Below are 12816 nucleotides of genomic sequence, written 5' to 3'. Positions count from 1 at the left end.
TAAAATGTCGGACCTGACGGACGGGACCAATTTTGCACAGATCTAAAATTTAGCCATTCTCTTGATTTCAAACATAATTGTACACATTGTTTGTATCATGCAGAGTACATTACAAGCATTTTAATAGATGGTCAACCAACAACGATACAAGATGGATAATAGGTATGATTTATCCATAGATACCTTGCTCTAGACACTAAGGCGTATGATTGTTTGGATCCTTTTGCATATATCTCCTTCCAATATACTTAATTATATATACTATAAAAATTAATTATTTGCATGTATAAGCTCTTTTTCTCAAAGTTGGTACTAGTAAAAGTATAGGGTTTTTAAATATCCATGCAAAAGATTTTTACATTTATTATTATTATGTATAAGTCATCTATCACTTTTTAGATATAAATATGATATATTCCAATTGCACTGTTTTGGATGGACGGTATGTTGATGGCCTATCGAGCTATGTTTAGCTGTTTAACTCTTCATGATTGATCAATGAAAAATGATACAATTAATGGTGACTTGCTTTGGCTATATATTTTGGTGCATAATAATTTCAACCTTTTTATATGACGTTCCAAATAAGTATACGTACATACATTTCAACTTTGGTTCGATGGTAAATTAACGGCTTAGATTTGGTGGATACTTGACTAAAAAATATTGAAATTTTGTTGAGGACCATTAGTCCCTTCCAGTACGTTCAAGATCTTTGATCATCAAAATCTGATATTTTTATAGAAGCCATGCCTTTTCAAAGATTAAAAGAAAACTAATCACTGAAAGCCATAGCTCTTGGCCACTTTTGGCTTGTTACCTATCCAGTTTTACTAAAGACCAAGAGATGTCAATTGTAGATGTTAAATGTCCCTTCTAAAAAGTCTAAGACAAGAACAATATTTATATGAAGTTATGCTTTCTAAAAGAATATTGGCTTCATGTAAACTCTGACAAAATTTACTAATAGATCTCCAAATATAATCCGGCATGAATTGTATCATAATTGTTGCTATAGGTCTCCTAGCTTGGGTCGGCTTGGCCGGAGGTGGGTGGTGAGTGCAAGACAACGACGACAGTACTTGCAAAATAAGTTTCTGACCAAAGTTGGTTTCGGTAGATACGGTCCGATGGTCAAGTCAGAAGTTTGAAATAGATGGAAAAGAATGAATGTGGGGGAGATTTTGTGCTTACCTTATGATCCCCTGTGAGCCTCTATTTATAAGTAGAAATCGATATGCCATGAGGAGACAGGAGTGTGGGGGCGTTACTCTTGCTATATCGGGCATAATGTGCCCGATATCACTTGCTTGATTTGGCAGGATTCGAGGATTATTTACTGTCTTATTTGCTTGTTGTTAGTTGTTACTAATAATTATGAAATTTGAGAATTTGATCTGATCCGAACTGTATGCTCCATGTTTTCTTCTTCCAGAGGGATCGTGATGAGACTTTCTACAGGCTCCATATGCTTCTCGGCTAACTCGTCTTGGGTGTCCAATCCTTCAACAGGAAGAGCATCGGATAACCTTGCTTCTCGAAGAGTGATGGTGTAGCATGTGTGGGGATGTTACTCCTATCATATCAGGCATGATGTGCCCGATATCATTTGCTTGATTTGGCGGGATTTGGAGGTTATTTATTGCCTTATTTGCTCGTTATTAGTCATTACTGGTGATCACGGGATTTGGAAATTCGAGCAGAATCGACGATCAATCTTGCTTGTTATATCAGCTAAGGCCGAAATTCGGAGGTATATCAAGTCAATCGAGTTTGGGGATCATTCCATCCCTATATTAGTAATAACTATGTAAATTAACATAATAGAGTGATCTAGGGTTATGTAATGTGATCGTTATATGTCAAATATTTTTATTTTTCAAACTATAATTTTGACATAAATGCCTTAAGCGGTATGCTGATTTAAGTTTGTTGTTCTAATTAAGTTATGATCAATTTCAACTTTTCATCGGATGTTTTTTCTAAATTAAGATTTGCATATATATTTTTACTAGCATATGCATACACATATACATGTATGTGTATATATCGTTGTAAAATTCTACTTTGCACACACACACACACACACACACACACACACACACACACACACACACACACACACATATATAATATATATATATATATGCATACACACATATTTACTTATACATATACATATATATACATACATATTTAAGGATGTATGATTTGAGGAATTTAAATTTTAAATTTCAAATTCATAATTTTAAATTTTAGATAATATAAATGTAAAAGATCTTAGGGATTCATTTATTATTTCTTTTTATCTTTGTATTATCATGGTTGTAATCATTTATACATTTTCAACTATAATTACCTCCTAAGACTGGGGTAGGAAAAATTTCTCACAATATTTTTTTTTTCCGCATATTCTTCTTTTCCACATAGTATTAGAGCTTTTAACTGAGCTGTCTTCATATTATCTTCCTCCAACTCCATGCCTACGCCTACCACTCAACCTTCAGCTGCTGTTCAACTCAGTTAGGATAATTTTATTATCTAGAAAGAATGTATTCAACCTCTCTTAATAGCCAATCGACTATGAGATCTTGTAGATGGCATGACCTCATCTCTATCTCCAACAATTGTCACAACATCAGTGATGGAAGAACAGAGAAGTCAATCTCCAATCTGGCCTATAAATCATGTCTTCTCCATGATCAAGTTGCTCTAGCATGGCTACTCGACAATATATCCAATATGATTATAGTTCATGTCGTCAAGTTACCACATGCACAAAATATTTGACTTGCTCTTGAATGACTTTATGCCATTCAGAGTGAAGTATTTTATAGTACTTTTATGATGGATTTTCATGCTTTTAACAAGAGCTCATATTCTATAGAGGATTATTTGCAAGAGATAAAGAGGATGTTAGACAACCTTACTGCCATTAATAGATCGATATCGTCTGCCAATTTATGCCATCAAAGCTTGCTTAGCCTTGGTTCATAATACAAACACCTTATCTTTACACTCCTTACCATGGGGATCGCCACTAGGTTTGAAGAATTATATGGCATTCTTCTCCAACATGATATCCGACTGAGGCTCCAAACTTCTAGAACTCATTTGGCTATGGTTGGGATCCATCCACTACATGTGCAAAAGGTAGCTAATGAGGTCCGCCATAATGTGCTCAATAGTCGGTGTGTAATTTTTCTAATGATGAAGTATTTATTTTTTCTCTATAGGGACCCTACTACTAAAGAGGTCGTTATGTAACACCTCCAAATACTATTAATTGATGAACTCAAAATAAGATATGTTGTCAAGTTTGCCACAATTATGGCCACATGACCTTGAAGTGTTACCATCACTTTGATTGGTCCTATTAAGCAAAAGCTGCTACTCCACAAGCAAATATTATTGTTGTGAATGATCAATCCCATATGGTACACAGATACATGTGTCTCTCATCACATGATTCCAATTTGCCCAATCTTCATCTCAACTCCGATTGTAATAGTCCTAACCAAGTTACCATAGTAGATGGGTTCAGGTTTGGCTATAAAAACTATTGGTCACTCTTTTGCACACTTCTACTCATCCTTTCCAACTTAATAATATTTTATATATCTCTCAAGTTGCCAAAAATCTTTTCTTATATCTCAATTTATACATGATAATTCCTATTATCTTGAATCTCATATTGACTATTTTTGTGTACAGGACCTCACCGCCGCTCAAACCCTCCTCAAGGGCATGCATAAGGATGGAGTTTACTGTTTCTCATTTGAGAGTATTACCAAGAAAATTTTTATTGCATATACTACTTTAACTAGTATTTTTGAATTTATTTGACATCAATATCTGGACCATGCTTCTATGCCACTTATTTCTAGAATTCTTAATAATTCATGTTTGAATTTTCATAACAATAATAAAATTTCAATTTGCTCTGCATGTTAATTAAGTAAAAGTCACTTTTTATCCTTTTCACACTCTCATTTTAGGCCTTCTTCTCTTCTTGAACTTGTGCATACTCGAGGTCCTTCCCTTAATATATTGTATTTTGGGTACCAGTAGTATATATATTTATTAGATGATTATAGTTATTTCTCTTGGTATTATCCATTGAAAAATTGTTCTAATATTTATCATGTTTTTTATATTTTTTGGTTGCATATTGAACATATCTTACAATATAAAATTAAATTTCTCTAAATTAATTATGCTCGTGAGTTTCAATCCCAATCTTTTCAATAAGAATTAAATGATCATGGAATTGATCACTATTTTTCATGCCCCCACCCCCACACATCTCAATGAAATGGGGATGCAGAACACAAACACCATCATATTGTAGAAGTAGGCCTTGCCCTCCTTACCCAATCTAATCTTTCTTCTAAATTTTAGGATACAACCTTTGAAATAGCTCATTTTCTCATTAATCGTTTATCCACATATATATTCCATTTTACTTCACCATGAAAAAATTATTTAATAAAAAGCTAGATTATATTTTTCTTCATCTTTTTGGCTCCTTGTGCTTTCTTTGTATTTATTCCTATAAAAAAAATAAATTAGAACATCATTCTCTTTCATGTGTTTTTCTTAATTATCCTACATTCCTGGGTATTGATGCTAATATCCTTCTTTTAGATGTATTTTCATATCTCAAGATGTTATCTTTAATGAGATTGTATTTTTTTTTGCATAGAATTCTTTTGGTGACACTCCTGAGCAAACCAGAAGCCCTCCTAATGCCTCTTTTTTGCCATGGCTTGCATCTAAGCCCAATGATTAGTTAACATCAACCCACATCAATCTACCCATATCTCCAGCCCCAAGTCATCAAACTCTGTCCAATTCTTTACAAATACATGACAATGACCTAGCTACGATATATGACCAATGTTCTATAACCATTGTTGAACCTGTTGTTCTTGAATTAGTGACTTCTTCTCACAGCAGTGGTCATTATATAGTGACATGCTCCAAGGATGGCACACTTAAGCTATATCACTTTAGTATAAAATATCCAATGGCATTTGCAGCTTCTAGTATTGCTGTAGAGCCCACTTGCTTCACTAAAGCCCAATATGACCCTTAATGGCGTGAAGTGATGGGAGATGAGTATTATAAGGACTTGCTCTCTAATGGTACTTGATTTTTTTTTAGTTCCATAATATCCATCACAACATGTTATTGGCTGCAAATGAGTGTTCAAAAAATCAGAAGGTAATTTGATGGCTCCATCGAGTGTTATAAAGCCTGTCTAGTTGCTAATCAACAAGAGGATGTTAATTATGATGACACGTTTAGCCCATTTATCAAGTCTATTACAATTTGCAATGTTCTTTCTCTAGTCATTTCTAAAGGTTAGCCCATTAGATAGTTGGATGTCAAAAATATATTCCTCTATGGACATCTCGTTGAGGATATTTAAATGAAACAGCCTCCTAGTTTCACTGATCCGGACTATCCCACTTATATTTGCAAGCTACAATGTTCTTTTTATAGTCTTAAACAGGTGCCACATGCTTAGTTTTAGTAGTTGAGTGCTTACTTACATACTCTTAGCTTTCATGGGTCTAAGATCGATATCTCACTCTTTATCAAGCATACCAGAAAATAGATGGCACTCCTTCTGATTTATGTCGATGATATTATCCTTACTAGCATTGTTACTTCTCCATTAGACGATCTTACAGATTCTCTACAAATTGAATTCACCATGAAAGATCTACACCTTCTTTACTATCTTTTGGGTATTGAGGCTAAGACCACTATTTCTGAACTTCATCTGACCCAATCAATATATATTTCTGATCTTCTTCTTAGAACCAACATGAATGGTTCTAAACTAGTCTTGACACCTATATCTACTGGATCCCAACTTTTTCATTCTGATGGTTCAACACTCTTTGATCTGACTTAATATTAGAGTGTTATGGGTGCACTTCAGTACGTTACTTATACACGTACTGACATTACCTTTATGGTCAACCAAGTATGTCTATATATAAATAGGCTCACTTCCATGCACTGGTTTGTAGTTAAGCACATTCTTCACCACTTGAAGCATTATGGTTTGTATTTAACCAAGGATTCATCAACTTCTCTTCATGCCTATTCCGACATCAATTGGGCTAGTGATCCTGACGACCGACATTCTATAAATGGCTTCAATATTTTTGTTAGCCTTAAGCTAATATCTTGGAGTGCTAAAAAGCACTATGGCACATTCAGGTACCAAATCCGAATACAAAGGGCTTACCAATGCTACTACTGAACTAATTTGGATTCAATCATTACTACAAGAATTGGGCATCTCACTTTCTCAATGTCCTATACTTTGATGTGACAACTTATCTACCATATATTTCACTGCCAATCCCATGTTTCATGCTCAGATATAGCATATTAAAATTGATGTTCATTTTGTTTGAGAGCAAATGGCTCGTCATTAGCTTCACATTCGATACATCTCCTTCAATGACCAACTTGCTAATATATTTACCAAAGGGTTGCTTCCCAATGCTTTCAATAGTTACGTTTCAAGCTTTTGGTGATACCTACCTCTACTTGTGGAGGGATGTTGACAGTATCTTCATCTTAGTCCTATATCAAGGATTCATGATTTGAGAAATTTGAATTTGAATTTTGAATTTTGAATTCTGAATAGCATAAATGTAAGAGAGATCCTAGGGATTTATTTGTTATTTCTTTTTATCTTTATATCATCTTTGTTGTAATATCTTATATATTTTTAACTATAAATACACATGACAACCTTATGAGACTGAGATAGGAAAAGTTCTACACTATTTTCTCTCTTAGATGTTCTTCTTTCCCATAACTATAAGCTCAAAGATGCTTGGTTTCAAGATATTACTGCTTTTGAAGTAGGACTTTCCTGAAGGGAAGAGATCACAGCAATCTTCTAGTTGAAAATAAGTGCAAGGCTTTGTGATATCATGTAGAGTTTTCTTACAGTAATTATATAATTTTCTAATAATAATTATGAAAGTTAGACATATTGTAATGATTATATAATTTTTGGGGTCCTAATATTAATGCTCCCTTCTCTAGTTACATGGACTAATTATAGAGAAATAAATAGACTGCCAACTCAGTGCAAAGCCACACATTGTTTAGACCAGTGTCCCCATAAAAGAGAGCCCGATCGGATCGAATATCTTTAAACCCTAACCAACCATATCATAATTCCGTCCAAAGAAGCAAATGCAAATCCAAACTGATTATTTTTGGTTGTTAGACTATTATAGAGCCAGGGAACCTTCAATCTGAAGCTGATCTGAGTATAATCAGGTTAAAACAAGCTGACCTGAGCTCATGCCATGGCTAATTAATATACTATGTAGTATAATGGTTAAAGAATAGATGATAATCCCATGAGATGGGGATAGTTTTGTAGGGACGAAGAGGAGAGAATAGCACAGAGATAAATCGGAACAGGGCAAAAAAAGCAACTAAAAAAATATCAAGATTTAACATGGAAAACTCGAACTAAAAAACCCATAACACCAAGCCAAATCAATCACTACTTCCAAAAGATCCAATACAAGGATGATTACAAGTAGAATCCCTCAAAGACTAGTAGGGGGTAAAGATCTATCACACAAAATAGATCTTCTATATGAGAGTTACAAGAGAGATCAACCAACAAAACAAACTCTACTAAAACTAGAGTTCTTGGAGCCCAAAAACAAACCTTCGATACTCCTTTGTTTTTGGCCTACCTTCTGTTTTTGATCTACATTCCATTTTGGCCTCTATTTCTCATAAAGTTGCAATCAGTCCCCTTAATTTCTCTAGGCAATCAATATACCGTTGAAAAGGACAACAAGTCTACTTTCCAATGCAACAAATAGTGTACCAATTGGAGTCCTTAATGCAAAGATATGGTCAAAATGCTCTAGACTATCAGTTCTAAAAATTCTGGACTGTTCAGTCTCTCTCTCAAGAATGCCTAGTGATACTTCGAATTCTACCATTATAGATGATGGCAATAGTTAGCCCACCTTGAGAATAAGTCACACCTACTTGGATATTGGGCTAGCAATAATCCAATTAGTTATGCATTCAAAGGATGTTGGGTCATCCTCATTAAGGAGGGACAAAACCCAACAAACTCCTCCCATTTATGAGGAGGAACCCATCAACATCAAGCTAGTGACCTCTCTGTATACCTCCAACTTCTCCTTTGGAAGTACCTTTGTCATCATATCAGCTCCATCCATGTCAATGTGAATTTTCTCGAGATGCAACTCCTTTTGTTCTAACACATCTCGAATCCAATGCATGCGCACATCAATATGCTTTGACTTGAAATGAAAGGTAGAGTCTTACTCAAGTGAATTGTGCTCTGACTATCACAATGAACAATATATTTGTCCTGCTTCATTTCGAGCTCTTATAGAAATCGCTTCATCCAAAGCATTTTCTTGCATGCCTCTGTTACCGCAATATATTCAGTCTTTGTGGTGGATAAAGCAATGCACTTTTGGAGCTTAGATTATCATGACATAGCTCCCCTGCAAATGTAACTAAATAGCCTGACGTCGACTTCTCGAATCAACATCACCTACCATATCAGCTCGGTATATTCTTCAAGCAATGGCCTCTCACCTCCCAAACACAAATAAAGTTTGGAAGACCACGTAGATACCTCAAGATCCATTTCATTGCCATCCAATGTTGCTTGCCCGATTTGAAAGAAATCTGCTTACAACGCCCACTGAATGATCAATATTATGTCTTGTACACACCATTGCATACATCAAGCTACCAACCACCAAAGTATAGGGCGTATGTCTCATCTCCTCTTTCTCCACATCAGTAGAAGGACATTGTTGAGAACTTATCTGAAAGTAATTGGCCAATGGAGAACTCACGGGCGTGGCTTTGTCCATGCGAACCTCTAAAGCACCTTCTTAATATAATCTTCTTGTGACAACCATAATTTTTTAATCTTTCTGTCATGAGAAATCTGCATGCCAAGCACTTACTTTGCCGTACCCAAATCCTTCATAGCAAAGAATTGACTAAGTTCATCCTTCAACATACAAATCTTCTTCATATCATGACCCACAACAAGCATATCATTGACATACAATAAAAGAATGATAAAATCACCATCATCAAACTTTTGCACATAGACACAATGATTCGATGATGTCTTCTTGTAGCCATGATCAATCATGAAAAAATCAAACTTCTTATACCATTAGCACAGTGCTTGCTTTAGTCCATATAGTCTCTTCTTCAACCTACACACCAACCTTTCCTTGCCTTTGACTTTGAAGCCCTTCAGTTGTTCTATATAAATCTCTTCCTCCAAATCACCATAAAGGAAAGCCGTTTTCACATCAAGCTACTCAACTTTAAGATCTAACTTATAGCTATACTCAGAACAATATGAATAGAACACATTTTAACTATCAGAGAGAAGATTTCTTCAAAGTCAATACCTTTTGTCTGGCTGAACCCCTTCACAACCAACTTTGCCTTGTACTTTGTTTGAGAAGTCTTCTCTTGAGCTTTCTTTCTGAACACCCATTTGTTCTTCAAAGCTTTTTTATCATTCGAGAGCATCACCAAATCATATGTTTAGTTTTCATGCAATGAGTGAAGGATATCACACATTCGAGATCATACATGCAGAAATCAGAACGTGCAATTTTTTAACTTTTAAAAAATATAAACATTATGGAATAAAATCTGATCAAGATTAAATACTTTAATCTATCTAACATGTATGAAGTAGATCTAATCTATATTCAACAGGATCGATCACATACTTTTAAGATGCTGAAATTTAAATTAAATTTAAATAAGAATAAAAATTCGAGATCAGATTTTGATACCTTCGTGCGGATTGATGATCTCTGCTACTAATTATCGTGGTAATCCAATGAGGTCCTCATCAAGCTGCATATATGTCTGACCTCTATGAATATCCATACAAAACTCTTGATCCAATCAGAGACCTACGTCTTCACCGGAGTGCTAGCTCTTTTGCAGAAGATGTCTTTTTGATGATTGATTTGAATTCTTCTCTGGATCTCTCAGACTCTTTAGAGAAGAAAAGAAATACAGGAGGAAGAATATGTGGAGGAGGAAGAAAAAAACTTTTGGAGAAAACCTCTTTTCTCTTTTTTTTTTTTCTCTCTTCCCAAAATTCTATATGAAAACCCTAGGTATACCTCATGCCTAAGAGGAGACCCTCTTCTCTTTTTCTCTCATCCCAAAAGAAAGTCCACCGCCCCTCTTATCTATTTTCTCACATTAGAAAATGTTCCACGCCCCTCTTAGAAGTGAATTATCATAGAAATCTGATTTTCATTTATTCCCATGCACAAAACAAAAACCCTTTTTGTTGGTGTCCAAAAAGATCAGGTTTAAACCTGATTTGGATAAGTAGGATCCTTATTTGATAAGGACATAAATCAAATTAAAACTTCACCTAATATGGCATGGAGGGGCATTAAGAGAGCTTGGGTGTGATTTTCTTCACACAAAACTTAGATTACTGTGAAGAAAAGATGTGGCTTTTATGGGCATGTGCAAGGTGGGGTGCTAGGGTTTTATATGGTGCAAGGGAGAGAGTCCCAATCAATTAGGACTCCTCTTGGTGCTTTAATTAAACTTAACCAAATCTGATTTGGTTGCACCCAGAAAGAATAAGAAACCTAATCTAATTAAGAATCTAATCCCCTTAATAAAATCCTAATCCAATTAAAATTAATTGAACTCAAGTCTTGATTAAATCAGGAATTGATCTTTCTTGCAATTGAGTTATCTCATAATTCAATCAGATTTGATCTAATCAAATCCAAATCAATCTAAATTGAATCCAATTCAATTAGACTTGATTTCAATCTTATTGTTCCATCAAATTAAGCCAATTAGTGATCCAATTATTAATTAATCCTCTTATAACTTACTAACTCTTAGCGAGTTGCTTTGTTACAACTCTTGCACTAGATTAATCATCAATCACATTGATGATTAGACTTAATAGTGATTCATAATCACTAATCAACTATCTGATCAGACAAAGACTCTTTTATGTATGATTCTATAGGTTCTATTCTGTCTGGTACTAAGATATACTGTGATCCCCATCATAATATCATCAAAACTCTTTTTGATGGGTTGGAACGATTCCAACTCTGCCCATCAAGTATCATTGATCATCAAGACGATACTCGATGAGTCTCACAATCTATCAATAACACTAGTAGTATGTAGTGACAATCCAGCAGAATGAAATATTAAACCTCTAGGTGTAGTTACTGTGTAGTTTAGTTCTTCTATCGTGAGTCCCGATAAGACGTAGGTTATGGATAACTCGTCAAACCCATTCGTCCATCATATATCAGATTCAATCGACTCGAGTCTATGTGAAACCTTATAAAAACTCTTTTCTATCATTCACCTACTTTGGCCATGGATTTTAGGATTCAGTCTAATAAATCGCATAAGACCTCTCCCTATTTATTAGGATCGATAGATCTTATCTTGGTGCACATCTTATTCTACAATGAATCTACTGTAGCCAACATACACTACAATATTATGAATAGCTAGGTAATCAAGTGATTGTATAATCATACTACATCAATCTATTATGAACAGTCGAGGCATCATAGGTCAAAGAACTATCTATACCACTGCAACGTTGAGCAAGTCACCAACGAGTGGGTAGTTATTCTAGTGATTTCTCATATTAGTCATGCTCAGTATCCTTGACTCTATCAAGTACTTACACTTTCACTCCAGTGTCCCCACACTGTTGACTTAAGACTCATCCATCTATGAAGAAAAGTAATCTGTGTACCGATCTATTCAGATTAGTCACCGTCTCTGTGATGATCTATCGATCGAGAGTATTTAGAAATTAACCATTAATAATATGTGCTTCAAATTCTTAACTCTTGAAAATATATGTCATCATTCGTTAATTTTTGGGATGATTCATAAACACAATTTAAATACAACATGAATGAAAAAATAATCTAAATTTTATTTATTTTAAAATTTAATTATAAAATTATGTCCTTAGAATGTGTACATGTGTTAGCCAATTTAGTTTCTAAGATATACATCTAACAAACTTCCACTTGACCTAAAACCAATTGGCCATGAACCTAAGCTCCATCTTTTCAAGATAAGCTTCAGTCTTTTGTTGGCTCAGCGGCTTGATCAGCGGATCAACTACATTCTCTATAGAGTGGACTCTCTACATCTCGATAAACTTCTTCTCAAGGTATTCGTGAATGAAATGAAATCATTGCTCGATGTGCTTAAATTTTTGATAAGATCTCAATTTTTTAGCAAGCGCTATGGCACCATTGTTGTCGTAAAAGAGTGAAACGATATTTGATGGCATCACACCAAGCTCTGCAACGAACTTCTTAAATCAGAATCCTTTCTTAGCAGCTTTCGATGCAGCGATGTACTCTGCCTCCATGATGGAATCTGTAATAATCGATTGCTTGAAACTCTTCCAGCTAAACACACCACCATTACACAAGAACATAAAATCTAATGTAGACTTTCTATTATTAATGTCAGACATAAAGTCTAAGTCTATATATCCCTGTACTTGCAAGTCTCCTCTTCCAAAGATCAATAAGAGATCCTTAGTCCTTCTCAGGTACTTAAGATATTCTTCACAATAATCCAGTACTTCTTATCTAGATTCAACTGATATCTACTTGTGACACTCACAACAAAAATAATATTAGATCGAGTACGTAGCATAGCATATATAAGATTTCCTATAATTGAAACATAAAG

The sequence above is a fragment of the Elaeis guineensis genome, chromosome 11 (genome assembly GCF_000442705.2).
Source record: "Elaeis guineensis isolate ETL-2024a chromosome 11, EG11, whole genome shotgun sequence".
Lineage (NCBI taxonomy): Eukaryota > Viridiplantae > Streptophyta > Magnoliopsida > Arecales > Arecaceae > Elaeis > Elaeis guineensis.
This window is presented reverse-complemented; position numbering follows the sequence as displayed.